The sequence below is a fragment of the Syngnathus scovelli genome, unplaced genomic scaffold (genome assembly GCF_024217435.2).
Source record: "Syngnathus scovelli strain Florida unplaced genomic scaffold, RoL_Ssco_1.2 HiC_scaffold_315, whole genome shotgun sequence".
NCBI lineage: Eukaryota > Metazoa > Chordata > Actinopteri > Syngnathiformes > Syngnathidae > Syngnathus > Syngnathus scovelli.
In genome coordinates, this window is record NW_026061407.1 from 1 (window position 1) to 15000 (window position 15000).

Sequence of the window (15000 nt, forward strand, 5' to 3'; positions counted from 1 at the left end):
CCAGCTTCCACCAGGTAATAGGACCGGGCGCGCGTAAAAGCTGCGGCCGGGCCTCGCGGAAGGTCCTCGGGCATCCAGCGAGATCACACGGCCCCCACCGGAGGCGGCTAGCGCCTCCGTAGAGTAGTACCGGCCCGTGGAAGCGGCCGCCCGTCAGCCTGCGTTGCCGCTGGTCGAAAAATGCACTAAGTGCCAAACCCCATTCATTTACAACGGCGTGTCCGCCAGAGGGCGCACTTCCCCCGGCGGACCAGCCGGCGGGGCTCGTTAGAGAGTGTATCCGCCTGGCAGTGCCTCCTGGACGGCCTGTATTCCGGACCGCGACCGCTAACTTACGGGAGCCTAAACGGCCCGCGGACCAGCCGGCGGGTCCTCCGTGAAAGCCTATCCGCCTGGCGGTGCCTCCTGGCCGGCCTGGATTCCGGACCGCGACCGCTCACTCGCGGGACCCTAAACGGCCCGCGGACCAGCCGGCGGGTCCTCCGTGAAAGCCTATCCGCCTGGCGGTGCCTCCTGGCCGGCCTGGATTCCGGACCGCCACCGCTCACTCGCGGGACCCTAAACGGCCCGCGGACCAGCCGGCGGCTCCTCCGTGAAAGCCTATCCGCCTGGCGGTGCCTCCTGGCCGGCCTGGATTCCGGACCGCCACCGCTCACTCGCGGGACCCTAATCGGCCCGCGGACCAGCCGGCGGATCCTCCGTGAAAGCCTATCCGCCTTCGCCGGTTCCCCGGCCGGCCACGGGTGGCGAGAATCCGGCCTCCTCGCCCGGAGCGCGCTTCGACTTGGGCGAAAAATGCACCAAGTGCCAAACCCCATTCATTTACAACGGCGTGTCCGCCAGAGGGCGCACTTCCTCCGGCCGGCGGGGCTCGTTAGAGAGCGCGTCCGCCTTGGCCGGTTCCCCGGCCGGCCACGGGTGGCGAGAATCCGGCCTCCTCGCCCGGAGCGCGCTTCGACTTGGGCGAAAAATGCACTAAGTGCCAAACCCCATTCATTTACAACGGCGTGTCCGCCAGAGGGCGCACTTCCTCCGGCCGGCGGGGCTCGTTAGAGAGCGCGTCCGCTTTCGCCGGTTCCCCGGTCGGCCGCGAACGGCGAAAAGCCGGCCTCTTCCCCCGGAGCCCGGTGGGCGAATTTTTTTTTTTTTTTTTTTTTCAAAGTGCCAACGGCTCTCGCGCCGCGCTGCGTCCGCCTTCGCCGGTTCCCCGGTCGGCCCGAACGAGCGAAAATTCGGCCTCTTGCCCCGGAGCCCGGTCGGCGAATTATTTATTTATTTATTTATTTATTTTTCCAAAGTGCCAACGGCTCTCGCGCCGCGATGCGTCCGCCTTCGCCGGTTCCCCGGTCGGCCACGAACGGCCAAAAATCGGCCTCTCCCCCCGGAGCCCGGTCGGCGAATTATTATTTATTTATTTATTTATTTATTTATTTTTCCAAAGTGCCAACGGCTCTCGCGCCGCGATGCGTCCGCCTTCGCCGGTTCCCCGGTCGGCCACGAAGTATTGCGCATGATTATACGCGATGTTAATATTTATTTAATTATTAAATAAATACATACATGTGTTTATTAATGATATACGCGATGTTAATATTTATTTAATTATTACCTATATTATGAATAAACTAACGGTGATTTTACACGATTTGACTACATACGTGACCGTGATATAGTGCCGAGGGCTCCCGCGCCGTCACGCGTCCGCCTTGGCACGGGTCGCCCGCGGCAGCGAGCGTTCGGCTCGCGGGGGTCCGCGGGGTGTTATTAGGGAGTGCGGCAGCCGTGCCGAGGCTCCGGCCGGCCGCCGGAAGTCCCGCGGGGGAGCGTCGGAGCTCCGCGAGGCCGGCCGGGGAGCCTCTTAGTCATCGCCCGCGCTCGCGGTGGTCCCGGTCGCTTAAAGTGCCACGGGAGGCGTAGCGATGCGAGTGAGTGTGCGCAAAGTGCGAGAGGCGGTGCATTTACGCGCCGTGTCCGCGAGAGGGAGGCAATTCCCCGTTGCGACCTCCGGGAGATCAGCGGGCCGCCGAAAAGGCTCGGCCGGGGTGCCTGGAGCCTCCTCGGGCGTCGAGTTAGGAGGGGGGCGCGCGGAGAACCGGCTGGATGTCCCCTGGAAGCTCAGCGGGCCGTGGGAAAGGCTTGGCCGGGGTGCCGGAAGCCTCGGCCGGCTTAAAAGTGAGGAGGAAAGCGCGCGGAGAACCGGCCGGAGGTCCCCTGGAAGCTCAGCGGGCCGTGGAGAAAGCTTAGCCGGGGTGCCTGGAGCCTCGGCCGGCTTAAAATGTGAGGAGGAAAGCGCGCGGAGAACCGGCCGGAGGTCCCCTGGAAGCTCAGCGGGACGTGGGAAACGCTTGGCCGGGGTGCCGGAAGCCTCGGCCGGCTTAAAAGTGAGGAGGAAAGCGCGCGGAGAACCGGCCGGAGGTCCCCTGGAAGCTCAGCGGGCCGTGGGAAACGCTTGGCCGGGGTGCCGGGAGCCTCGGCCGGCTTAAAACGTGAGGAGGAAAGCACCGGGAGAACCGGCTGGAGGTCTTCTGGAAGCTCAGCGGGCCGCCGAAAACGCGTAGCCGAGGTGCCGGGAGCCTCCTCGGGCGTCAAAAGTGAGGAGCGACGCACCCCCGAGAACCGCCCGGGTCCTCCAGCCACCGTTGAAAAAGACGTCGAGTCAGGCTACCTTAAGAGAGTCACAGTTACTCCCGCCGTTTACCCGCGCGGAGCGTCATCGCCTCCGCGAACCGTCAAAAATAAATAAATTCATAAATAAATAAATGTCAAGTGAGCCTACCTTAAGAGAGTCACAGTTACTCCCGCCGTTTACCCGCGCGGAGCGTCATCGCCTCCGCGAACCGTCAAAAATAAATAAATACATAAATAAATAGATGTCAAGTGAGCCTACCTTAAGAGAGTCACAGTTACTCCCGCCGTTTACCCGCGCGGAGCGTCATCGCCTCCGCGAACCGTCAAAAATAAATAAATACATAAATAAATAGATGTCAAGTGAGCCTACCTTAAGAGAGTCACAGTTACTCCCGCCGTTTACCCGCGCGGAGCGTCATCGCCTCCGCGAACCGTCAAAAATAAATAAATACATAAATAAATAGATGTCAAGTGAGCCTACCTTAAGAGAGTCACAGTTACTCCCGCCGTTTACCCGCGCGGAGCGTCATCGCCTCCGCGAACCGTCAAAAATAAATAAATACATAAATAAATAGATGTCAAGTGAGCCTACCTTAAGAGAGTCACAGTTACTCCCGCCGTTTACCCGCGCGGAGCGTCATCGCCTCCGCGAACCGTCAAAAATAAATAAATACATAAATAAATAGATGTCAAGTGAGCCTACCTTAAGAGAGTCACAGTTACTCCCGCCGTTTACCCGCGCGGAGCGTCATCGCCTCCGCGAACCGTCAAAAATAAATAAATACATAAATAAATAGATGTCAAGTGAGCCTACCTTAAGAGAGTCACAGTTACTCCCGCCGTTTACCCGCGCGGAGCGTCATCGCCTCCGCGAACCGTCAAAAATAAATAAATACATAAATAAATAGATGTCAAGTGAGCCTACCTTAAGAGAGTCACAGTTACTCCCGCCGTTTACCCGCGCGGAGCGTCATCGCCTCCGCGAACCGTCAAAAATAAATAAATACATGAATAAATAGTCAAGTGAGCCTACCTTAAGAGAGTCGTAGTTACTCCCGCCGTTCGGCCGCTTAAAGTGCCACGGGAGGCGTAGCAATGCGAGTGAGTGTGCGCCAAGTGCGAGAGGCGGTGTATTTACTCGCCGTGTCCGCGAGAGGGAGGTAACTCCCCGTTGCGACCTCCGGGAGAGCAACGGGCCGCCGAAAACGCTCAGCCGAGGTGCTGGAAGCCTCGGCCGGCTCTCAAAGCGAGGCGCGAGGCACCGGGAGAACCGGCTGGAGGTACCCTGGAAGCTCAGCGGGCCGTGGGAAACGCTCAGCCGAGGTGCTGGAAGCCTCGGCCGGCTCACAAAGCGAGGCGCGAGGCACCGGGAGAACCGGCTGGAGGTCCCCTGGAAGCTCAGCGGGCCGTGGGAAACGCTCAGCCGAGGTGCTGGAAGCCTCGGCCGGCTCACAAAGCGAGGCGCGAGGCACCGGGAGAACCGGCCGGAGGTCCCCTGGAAGCTCAGCGGGCCGTGGAGAAAGCTTAGCCGGGGTGCCGGAAGCCTCGGCCGGCTTAAAATGTGAGGAGGAAACCGGCTGGACGTCTTCTGGAAGATCAGCGGGCCGTGGAAAATGCTAAGCCGAGGTGCTGGTTGTCGAATAAGGCTCCGCCATCTCGTAGAAGGTGCTAATAAAGTTCATATCCGCTCGGCTGGAGGTAATTGGCCCGCGGACCGGCCGGCGGGACCTCCGTGACAGCCTACCCGCCTGGCGGTGCCTCCTGGCCGGCGTGCATTCCGGGCCGCGACCGCTAACTTACGGGACCATAAATGGCCCGCGGACCAGCTGGCGGGACCTCCGTGACCGCCTATCCGCCTGGCGGTGCCTCCTGGCCGGCCTGGATTCCGGACCGCGACCGCTCACTCGCGGGACCCTAAATGGCCCGCGGACCAGCCGGCGGGACCTCCGTGACAGCCTATCCGCCTCCCGGTGGCTGCTGGCCGGCGCGGATTCCGGGCCGCGACCGCTAACTTACGGGACCCCAATTGGCCCGCGGACCAGCCGGCGGGACCCCCGTGACCGCCTATCCGCCTTGGCCGGTTCCCCGGCCGGCCACGGATGGCGAGAATCCGGCCTCCTCGCCCGGAGCGCTCGTCGGCTTCGGCGAAAAATGCACTAAGTGCCAAACCCCATTCATTTACAATGGCGTGTCCGCCAGAGGGCGCAGTTCCCCCCGCGGACCGGCCGGCGGGACCTCCGTGACAGCCTATCCGCCTGGCGGTGGCTGCGGGCCGGCGCGGATTCCGGGCCGCGACCGCTAACTTACGGGACCCCGATTGGCCCGCGGACCAGCCGGCGGGACCTCCGTGACCGCCTATCCGCCTGCGCTGGTTCCCCGGCCGGCGCGAATTCCGGGCCGCGACCGCTAACTTACGGGACCCCGATTGGCCCGCGGACCAGCCGGCGGGACCTCCGTGACCGCCTATCCGCCTGCGCTGGTTCCCCGGCCGGCGCGAATTCCGGGCCGCGACCGCTAACTTACGGGACCCCGATTGGCCCGCGGACCAGCCGGCGGGACCTCCGTGACCGCCTATCCGCCTGCGCTGGTTCCCCGGCCGGCGCGAATTCCGGGCCGCGACCGCTAACTTACGGGACCCCGATTGGCCCGCGGACCAGCCGGCGGGACCTCCGTGACCGCCTATCCGCCTGCGCTGGTTCCCCGGCCGGCGCGAATTCCGGGCCGCGACCGCTAACTTACGGGACCCCGATTGGCCCGCGGACCAGCCGGCGGGACCTCCGTGACCGCCTATCCGCCTGCGCTGGTTCCCCGGCCGGCGCGAATTCCGGGCCGCGACCGCTAACTTACGGGACCCCGATTGGCCCGCGGACCAGCCGGCGGGACCTCCGTGACCGCCTATCCGCCTGCGCTGGTTCCCCGGCCGGCGCGAATTCCGGGCCGCGACCGCTAACTTACGGGACCCCAATTGGCCCGCGGACCAGCCGGCGGGACCTCCGTGACCGCCTATCCGCCTCCGCTGGTTCCCCGCTCGGCGTGGATTCCGGACCGCGACCGCTAAATTACGGGACCCAAATTGGCCCGCGGACCAGCCGGCGGGACCTCCGTGACCGCCTATCCGCCTTCGCTGGTTCCCCGGTCGGCCACAGATGACGAATATTCGGCCTCTCGCTCTGGAAGTCCTGCCGACTTAGCCGAAAATTTTCTAAGTGCCATCGGCTCTCGCTCGGAAAAGTGTCCGCCTCGTCTGGTTCCCCAGCTCGGCCTCAGAATTCGAAAATTCGGCCTCTCTGAGGTACCAGGGGTAGGCTTTATGTACTTGGTCCCCCCAGTTAGTGTACTCATCACTTTACCCCCCTTTCGCAAAATATAGTCGGCACGTATGTGCAGAACTGTTTATTTTCATTTTAAAAATTTTCTAAGTGCCAGCGGAAGCTGTCACACGAACTGTCCGAGCTACCACGGTGCCCATCCCGGGCAGTGACGGCAAAAGGCCGATGTGTGTTTGATGGAAGTCTGAATAATTTCTAAGTGCCAACGGCTCAACCGCCGTAAAGTGTCCGCCTCGGCTGGTTCTCCCGGTCGGCCCGAACGAGCGAAAATTCGGCCTCTTCCCCTGGAGGTCCGGAACATTTTGGCGAATATTTTCAAAGTGCCAACGGCTGTTCCGCCGTAACGTGTCCGACCCGGCTGGTTCCTCCGGTCGGCCCGAACGAGCGAAAATTCGGCCTCTTCCCCTGGAGGTCCGGACGACTTTGGCGAATATTTTCTAAGTGCGAACGGCTGTTGCGCCGTAACGTGTCCGACCCGGCTGGTTCCTCCGGTCGGCCTGAACGAGCGAAAATTCGGCCTCTTCCCCTGGAGGTCCGGACGACTTTGGCGAATATTTTCAAAGTGCCAACGGCTGTTGGGCCGTAAAGTGTCCGACCCGGCTGGTTCCTCCGGTCGGCCCGAACGAGCGAAAATTCGGCCTCTTCCCCTGGAGGTCCGGAACATTTTGGCGAATATTTTCAAAGTGCCAACGGCTGTTGCGCCGTAACGTGTCCGACCCGGCCGGTTCCTCCGGTCGGCCCGAACGAGCGAAAATTCGGCCTCTTCCCCTGGAGGTCCGGAACATTTTGGCGAATATTTTCAAAGTGCCAACGGCCGTTCCGCCGTAAAGTGTCCGACCCGGCTGGTTCCTCCGGTCGGCCCGAACGAGCGAAAATTCGGCCTCTTCCCCTGGAGGTCCGGACGACTTTGGCGAATATTTTCAAAGTGCCAACGGCTGTTGGGCCGTAAAGTGTCCGACCCGGCTGGTTCCTCCGGTCGGCCCGAACGAGCGAAAATTCGGCCTCTTAACCCTGGAGGTCCGTTCAAGTTTAACGAATAATTTCTAAGTGCTAACGGCTGTTGCGCCGTAACGTGTCCGACCCGGCCGGTTCCTCCGGTCGGCCCGAACGAGCGAAAATACGGCCTCTTCCCCTGGAGGTCCGGAACATTTTGGCGAATATTTTCAAAGTGCCAACGGCTGTTGCGCCGTAACGTGTCCGACCCGGCTGGTTCCTCCGGTCGGCCCGAACGAGCGAAAATTCGGCCTCTTCCCCTGGAGGTCCGGAACATTTTGGCGAATATTTTCTAAGTGCCATCGGCTCTTCCGCCGTAAGGTGTCCGACTCGGCCGGTTCCTCCGGTCGGCCCGAACGAGCGAAAATTCGGCCTCTTCCCCTGGAGGTCCTGTCAAGTTTAACGAATATTTTCTAAGTGCCATCGGCTCTTCCGCCGTAAGGTGTCCGACTCGGCCGGTTCCTCCGGTCGGCCTGAACAAGTGAAAATTCGGCCTCTTCCCCTGGAGGTCCGGAACATTTTGGCGAATATTTTCTAAGTGCCATCGGCTCTTCCGCCGTAAGGTGTCCGACTCGGCCGGTTCCTCCGGTCGGCCTGAACGAGCGAAAATTCGGCCTCTTCCCCTGGAGGTCCTGTCAAGTTTAACGAATATTTTCTAAGTGCCATCGGCTCTTCCGCCGTAAAGCGTCCGACTCGGCTGGTTCCCGATGTCGGCCAGAACAAGTGGAAATTCGGCCTCTTCCCCTGGAGGTCAGTTGAAGTTTAACGAATATTTTCAAAGTGCCAACGGCTGCTCCGCCGTAAAGCGTCCGACTCGGCTGGTTCCCGATGTCGGCCAGAACAAGTGAAAATTCGGCCTCTTCCCCTGGAGGTCCGTTCAAGATTAACGAATATTTTCTAAGTGCCAACGGCTGCTCCGCCGTAAAGCGTCCGACTCGGCTGGTTCCCGATGTCGGCCAGAATAAGTGGAAATTCGGCCTCTTCCCCTGGAGGTCCGTTCAAGATTAACGAATATTTTCTAAGTGCCAACGGCTCTTGCGCCGAAAAGCGTCCGACTCGGCTGGTTCCCGATGTCGGCCAGAACAAGTGAAAAATCGGCCTCTTCCCCTGGAGGTCAGTTGAAGTTTAACGAATATTTTCTAAGTGCCATCGGCTCTTCCGCCGTAAGGTGTCCGACTCGGCTGGTTCCCGATGTCGGCCAGAAAAAGTGACAATTCGGCCTCTTCCCCTGGAGGTCCTTTGAAGTTTAGCGAATATTTTCTAAGTGCCAACGGCTCTTGCGCCGAAAAGCGTCCGCCTCGGCTGGTTCCCGCGGTCGGACACAAAATGTGTCAATTCGGCCTCTCTGAGGTACCAGGGGTAGGCTTTATGTACTTGGTCCCCCCACTTAGTGTACTCATCACTTTACCCCCCTTTCGCAAAATATAGTCGGCACGTATGTGCAGAACTGTTTATTTTCATTTTAAAAATTGTCTAAGTGCCAGCGGAAGCTGTCAAACGAACTGTCCGAGCTACCACGGTGCCCATCCCGGGCAGTGACGGCAAAAGGCCGATGTGTGTTTATGGAAGTCTGAATAATTTCTAAGTGCCAACGGCTCAACCGCCGTAAAGTGTCCGCCTCGGCCGGTTCCCCCGGTCGGCCAGAACGAGTGAAAATTCGGCCTCTTTCCCTGGAGGTCCGGAACATTTTGGCGAATATTTCCTAAGTGCCAACGGCTGCTCCGCCGTAAAGTGTCCGCCTCGGCTGGTTCCCCCGGTCGGCCAGAACAAGTGAAAATTCGGCCTCTTCCCCTGGAGGTCCGGAACATTTTGGCGAATATTTCCTAAGTGCCAACGGCTGCTCCGCCGTAAAGTGTCCGCCTCGGCCGGTTCACCCGGTCGGCCAGAACAAGTGAAAATTTGGCCTCTTCCCCTGGAGGTCCGGAACATTTTGGCGAATATTTCCTAAGTGCCAACGGCTGCTCCGCCGTAAAGTGTCCGACTCGGCTGGTTCCCCCGGTCGGCCAGAACAAGTGAAAAATCGGCCTCTTCCCCTGGAAGTCCGGCCGACTTAAGGCGAATATTTCCTAAGTGCCAACGGCTGTTCCGCCGTAAAGAGTCCGACTCGGCTGGTTCCCGATATCGGCCAGAACAAGTGAAAATTCGGCCTCTTCCCCTGGAAGTCCGGCCGAGTTAAGGCAAATATTTCCTAAGTGCCAACGGCTGCTCCGCCGTAAAGCGTCCGACTCGGCTGGTTCCCGATGTCGGCCAGAACAAGTGGACATTCGGCCTCTTCCCCTGGAAGTCCGGCCAAGTTTGGCGAATATTTCCTAAGTGCCAACGGCTGCTCCGCCGTAAAGTGTCCGACTCGGCTGGTTCCCGATGTCGGCCAGAACAAGTGAATATTCGGCCTCTTCCCCTGGAGGTCCGGAACATTTTGGCAAATATTTCCTAAGTGCCAACGGCTGCTCCGCCGTAAAGAGTCCGACTCGGCTGGTTCCCGATGTCGGCCAGAACAAGTGAAAATTCGGCCTCTTCCCCTGGAAGTCCGGCCGAGTTCGGCGAATATTTCCTAAGTGCCAACGGCTGTTCCGCCGTAAAGAGTCCGACTCGGCTGGTTCCCGATGTCGGCCAGAACAAGTGAAAATTCGGCCTCTTCCCCTGGAGGTCCGTTCAAGATTAACGAATATTTTCTAAGTGCCAACGGCTCTTGCGCCGAAAAGCGTCCGACTCGGCTGGTTCCCGATGTCGGCCAGAACAAGTGAAAATTCGGCCTCTTCCCCTGGAGGTCCGTTCAAGATTAACGAATATTTTCTAAGTGCCAACGGCTGCTCCGCCGTAAAGCGTCCGCTTCGGCTGGTTCCCGATGTCGGCCAGAACAAGTGAAAATTCGGCCTCTTCCCCTGGAGGTCCGTTCAAGATTAACGAATATTTTCTAAGTGCCAACGGCTCTTGCGCCGAAAAGCGTCCGCCTCGGCTGGTTCCCGATGTCGGCCAGAACAAGTGAAAATTCGGCCTCTTCCCCTGGAGGTCCGTTCACGATTAACGAATATTTTCTAAGTGCCAACGGCTCTTGCGCCGAAAAGCGTCCGCCTCGGCTGGTTCCCGATGTCGGCCAGAACAAGTGAAAATTCGGCCTCTTCCCCTGGAGGTCCGTTCAAGATTAACGAATATTTTCTAAGTGCCAACGGCTCTTGCGCCGAAAAGCGTCCGCCTCGGCTGGTTCCCGCGGTCGGACACAAAATGTGTCAATTCGGCCTCTCTGAGGTACCAGGGGTGGGCTTTATGTACTTGGTCCCCCCACTTAGTGTACTCATCACTTTACCCCCATTTCGCAAAATATAGTCGGCACGTATGTGCAGAACTGTTTATTTTCATTTTAAAAATTGTCTAAGTGCCAGCGGAAGCTGTCACGCGAACTGTCCGAGCTACCACGGTGCCCATCCCGCGCAGTGACGGCAAAAGGCCGATGTGTGTTTGATGGAAGTCTGAATAATTTCTAAGTGCCAACGGCTCAACCGCCGTAAAGTGTCCGCCTCGGCTGGTTCTCCCGGTCGGCCCGAACGAGCGAAAATTCGGCCTCTTCCCCTGGAGGTCCGGAACATTTTGGCGAATATTTCCTAAGTGCCAACGGCTGCTCCGCCGTAAAGTGTCCGCCTCGGCTGGTTCCCCCGGTCGGCCAGAACAAGTGAAAATTCGGCCTCTTCCCCTGGAGGTCCGGAACATTTTGGCGAATATTTCCTAAGTGCCAACGGCTGCTCCGCCGTAAAGTGTCCGCCTCGGCCGGTTCACCCGGTCGGCCAGAACAAGTGAAAATTTGGCCTCTTCCCCTGGAGGTCCGGAACATTTTGGCGAATATTTCCTAAGTGCCAACGGCTGCTCCGCCGTAAAGTGTCCGCCTCGGCCGGTTCACCCGGTCGGCCAGAACAAGTGAAAATTTGGCCTCTTCCCCTGGAGGTCCGGAACATTTTGGCGAATATTTCCTAAGTGCCAACGGCTGCTCCGCCGTAAAGTGTCCGACTCGGCTGGTTCCCCCGGTCGGCCAGAACAAGTGAAAAATCGGCCTCTTCCCCTGGAAGTCCGGCCGAGTTAAGGCAAATATTTCCTAAGTGCCAACGGCTGCTCAGCCTTAAAGTGTCCGACTCGGCTGGTTCCCGATGTCGGCCAGAACAAGTGAAAATCCGGCCTCTTCCCCTGGAAGTCCGGCCGAGTTAAGGCAAATATTTCCTAAGTGCCAACGGCTGCTCAGCCTTTAAGTGTCCGACTCGGCTGGTTCCCGATGTTGGCCAGAACAAGTGAAAATCCGGCCTCTTCCCCTGGAAGTCCGGCCGAGTTAAGGCAAATATTTCCTAAGTGCCAAGGGCTGCTCAGCCTTAAAGGGCCCGACTCGTCTGGTTCCCGATGTCGGCCAGAACAAGTGACAATTCGGCCTCTTCCCCTGGAGGTCTTTTCAAGTTTAACGAATATTTTCTAAGTGCCGACGGCTGCTCCGCCTTAAAGCGTCCGACTCGGCTGGTTCCCGATGTCGGCCAGAACAAGTGACAATTCGGCCTCTTCCCCTGGAGGTCCTTTCAAGTTTAACGAATATTTTCTAAGTGCCAACGGCTGCTCCGCCTTAAAGCGTCCGACTCGGCTGGTTCCCGATGTCGGCCAGAACAGGTGAAAATTCGGCCTCTTCCCCTGGAGGTCCGTTCAAGTTTGGCGAATATTTTCTAAGTGCCAACGGCTGCTCCGCCTTAAAGTGTCCGACTCGGCTGGTTCCCGATGTCGGGCAGAACAAGTGACAATTCGGCCTCTTCCCCTGGAAGTCCGGCCGAGTTTGGCGAATATTTTCTAAGTGCCAACGGCTGCTCCGCCGTAAAGAGTCCGACTCGGCTGGTTCCCGATGTCGGCCAGAACAAGTGACAATTCGGCCTCTTCCCCTGGAGGTCCTTTGAAGTTTAGCGAATATTTTCTAAGTTCCAACGGCTCTTGCGCCGAAAAGCGTCCGACTCGGCTGGTTCCCGATGTCGGCCAGAACAGGTGAAAATTCGGCCTCTTCCCCTGGAGGTCCGTTCAAGTTTGGCGAATATTTTCTAAGTGCCAACGGCTGCTCCGCCTTAAAGTGTCCGACTCGGCTGGTTCCCGATGTCGGGCAGAACAAGTGACAATTCGGCCTCTTCCCCTGGAAGTCCGGCCGAGTTTGGCGAATATTTTCTAAGTGCCAACGGCTGCTCCGCCGTAAAGAGTCCGACTCGGCTGGTTCCCGATGTCGGCCAGAAAAAGTGACAATTCGGCCTCTTCCCCTGGAGGTCCTTTGAAGTTTAGCGAATATTTTCTAAGTGCCAACGGCTCTTGCGCCGAAAAGCGTCCGCCTCGGCTGGTTCCCGCGGTCGGCCGTAATAGGCGAAAATTCGGCCTCTTCCCCTGGAGCGACCTCCAAATTTGGGCGAAATTTTTCTAAGTGCCTAAAGGTACCAGGGGTTTGGGTACCAGGGGTGCAGTACGAACTGGTCTTTTGTCAACCCATGTACTTTTTCTAGAGTACATGGGTTGGTCCCCCCACTTAGTGTACTCATCACTTTACCCCCCTTTCGCAAAATATAGTCAGAACGAGCATGGGGGACGCAATTGTTTTCCATGCAAATCAATTGGGCCTGGTCCGAGCGCTGGTAACGGCCGCCAGCAAGCGTCCCCTGCTCGGATAGCAGAACTGAAGAAGGCACGGCACTTCCAGAGAGAGAGAGAAAATTTTCTAAGTGCCACATTTCTCAAAAATTTTCAAAGTGCCACATTTCTCAAAAATTTTCAAAGTGCCACATTTCTCAAAAATTTTCAAAGTGCCACATCTCTCAAAAATGTTCAAAGTGCCACATCTCTGAAAAACTTTCTAAGTGCCACATCTCTGAAAAACTTTCTAAGTGCCACATCTCTGAAAAACTTTCTAAGTGCCACATCTCTGAAAAATTTTCTAAGTGCCACAGCACGGCTGTGAAATATTCAAAGTCCTACAGGCATTGGCAGAATCCGCGGACGGCCGTCTGCTCCCGGCGGCCGCCGCGAAGCTACTACCCCCTCCCGGGGACGGCTGTCTGCTCCCGGCAGCCGTCCTTACCCCCCTCCCCCGTTTGCACCGCCTGAAGTTAGACCCGCCTTGGTAGGGCCCCCACCGGCCCCGGCTCGCCGGCGTTGGGTGGACGGTTCCTGCCCACTTGCGGGTCCCGGTCGCTTGGCAACCGACCGGGGAGGACCAGCCGCCTCCTTAAACACAGGCTGGAAGGGAAATCCGATCAAGCTACGGAGGACCGGCCGCCTCCTTAAACACAGGCCGGAAGGGAAATCCGATCAAGCTACGGAGGACCGGTCGCCTCCCTAAACACAGGCCGGGCAAAAATCTGCGAATGGGCCCGTCAAGGGTAGTGGGTCATCCAAGGAGGGAGGTACCGGCCGCCTCCTTAAACACAGGCCGGGCAAAAATCTGCGAATGGCCCGTCAAGGGTAGAAGGTCATCCAAGGAGGGAGGTACCGGCCGCCTCCTTAAACACAGGCCGGGCAAAAATCTGCGAATGGCCCGTCAAGGGTAGAAGGTCATCCAAGGAGGGAGGTACCGGCCGCCTCCTTAAACACAGGCCGGGCAAAAATCTGCGAATGGCCCGTCAAGGGTTGTTGGTCATCCAAGGAGGGAGGTACCGGCCGCCTCCTTAAACACAGGCCGGGCAAAAATCTGCGAACGGCCCGTCAAGGGTTCTGTCTCATCCAAGAAAGGGGTACCGGCCGCCTCAGAGGCCGGAGCGAAGGGGGCGAAAGGCTGTCGATGGGGAAGGATCGGGGCCACGGCTAATCTAGCGATGCCCGCGTCGGGCGGTCACTCCGACGAATGAGCGGGGCCGAATCCGGCGCGAGGCGGCCTTCAGGCACGTGGTTCGAGACGACCTCACCCGGCTCTAGCCCGGAGCGAAAAAAACACTCTTATAACCTGACCGACATGCGCCCATGACCCGCCTTGGTAGGGCCCCCACCGGCCCCGGCTACCGCCGGCGTTGGGTGGACGGTTCCTCCCCACTTGCGGGTCGCACTCCAGCGCTAGGCCGCCGCGCGAGCGCGCGCCCCGCGCCGCCCGCGCAGGCCTAGCGCGAACCGTACGGCAGCGAAACCGAGACGCCCCGGCTCAACCTCACCCAGAGGCCATCCACGGAGGCCGAGCGCGCGATCCGACTTGCGGCACGCCACGTGGGCGTCCGCCGGCCGCGCCGGTCGACCGCGAAACCGATTTCTCAAAGACCAAGCCCGAGTCCCAACCTCCGCACATATCCGCACACGCCTTCCCGACCACCGCGAAGCGGGAGGCGTCTATCGTGGCCGCCGGGGCGTATGACCCCTCCGCGTGAGGCGTGCGGGCTCGGGGGGGCCGCAACGACCGAGTCTGACTCGGACGGGGCGCAGCTTCCCTCCCGGTCGCAGCATCAGCGCCGAACGCGCGACGTCACCAGCCCCCCGGAACGGTTCGTCGGGAGCGCGGCAATGGCCCACATCTCACCTCGCCAGCCGGCCGCAGCGGGCCGCGCCGAACCGAGTCTGACTCGGGGTGCGCACAGTCCCGTCTGGGTCACGGAGGCGACGAGCTGTGACCGCCACCGTCGCCCCTTCGTCCTTCCGGATCCCCCCAGCGCCGGCAAAACTCCGCATCCTGGCCGCATCGCGTGACCGGGCGGGCCGCAACGACCGAGTCTGACTCGGACGGGGCGCAGCTTCCCGCCTCGGGCCATCGCAAAGCGTGCCTCGCGCGGGCAAAGTCGCCGGCGCAGCGCCGCGCCCCTCGACAAGAGCGAGCCTCAGCCGGGCTGCGACGACCGAGTCTGACTCGGACGGAGCGCAGCTTCCCGCCTGGGTTACCGCTAGTCGCCGGGCCGACGGCGCCCATCCCCGGACCCCGCCGTTCCCTCGCGGTTTATCCTAAGCCGCCTGCCTTAGCCCAACCGACGTGCCAACCCCCCCGTTGCCGAGTTCGCTCTTCCCGAGCCGCGTCCCCCCGACAATTCCGTCCGTGACCGTCCCGCCCCGCGGCGATCCGCTCTGCCCCAGCAGCCGGCGA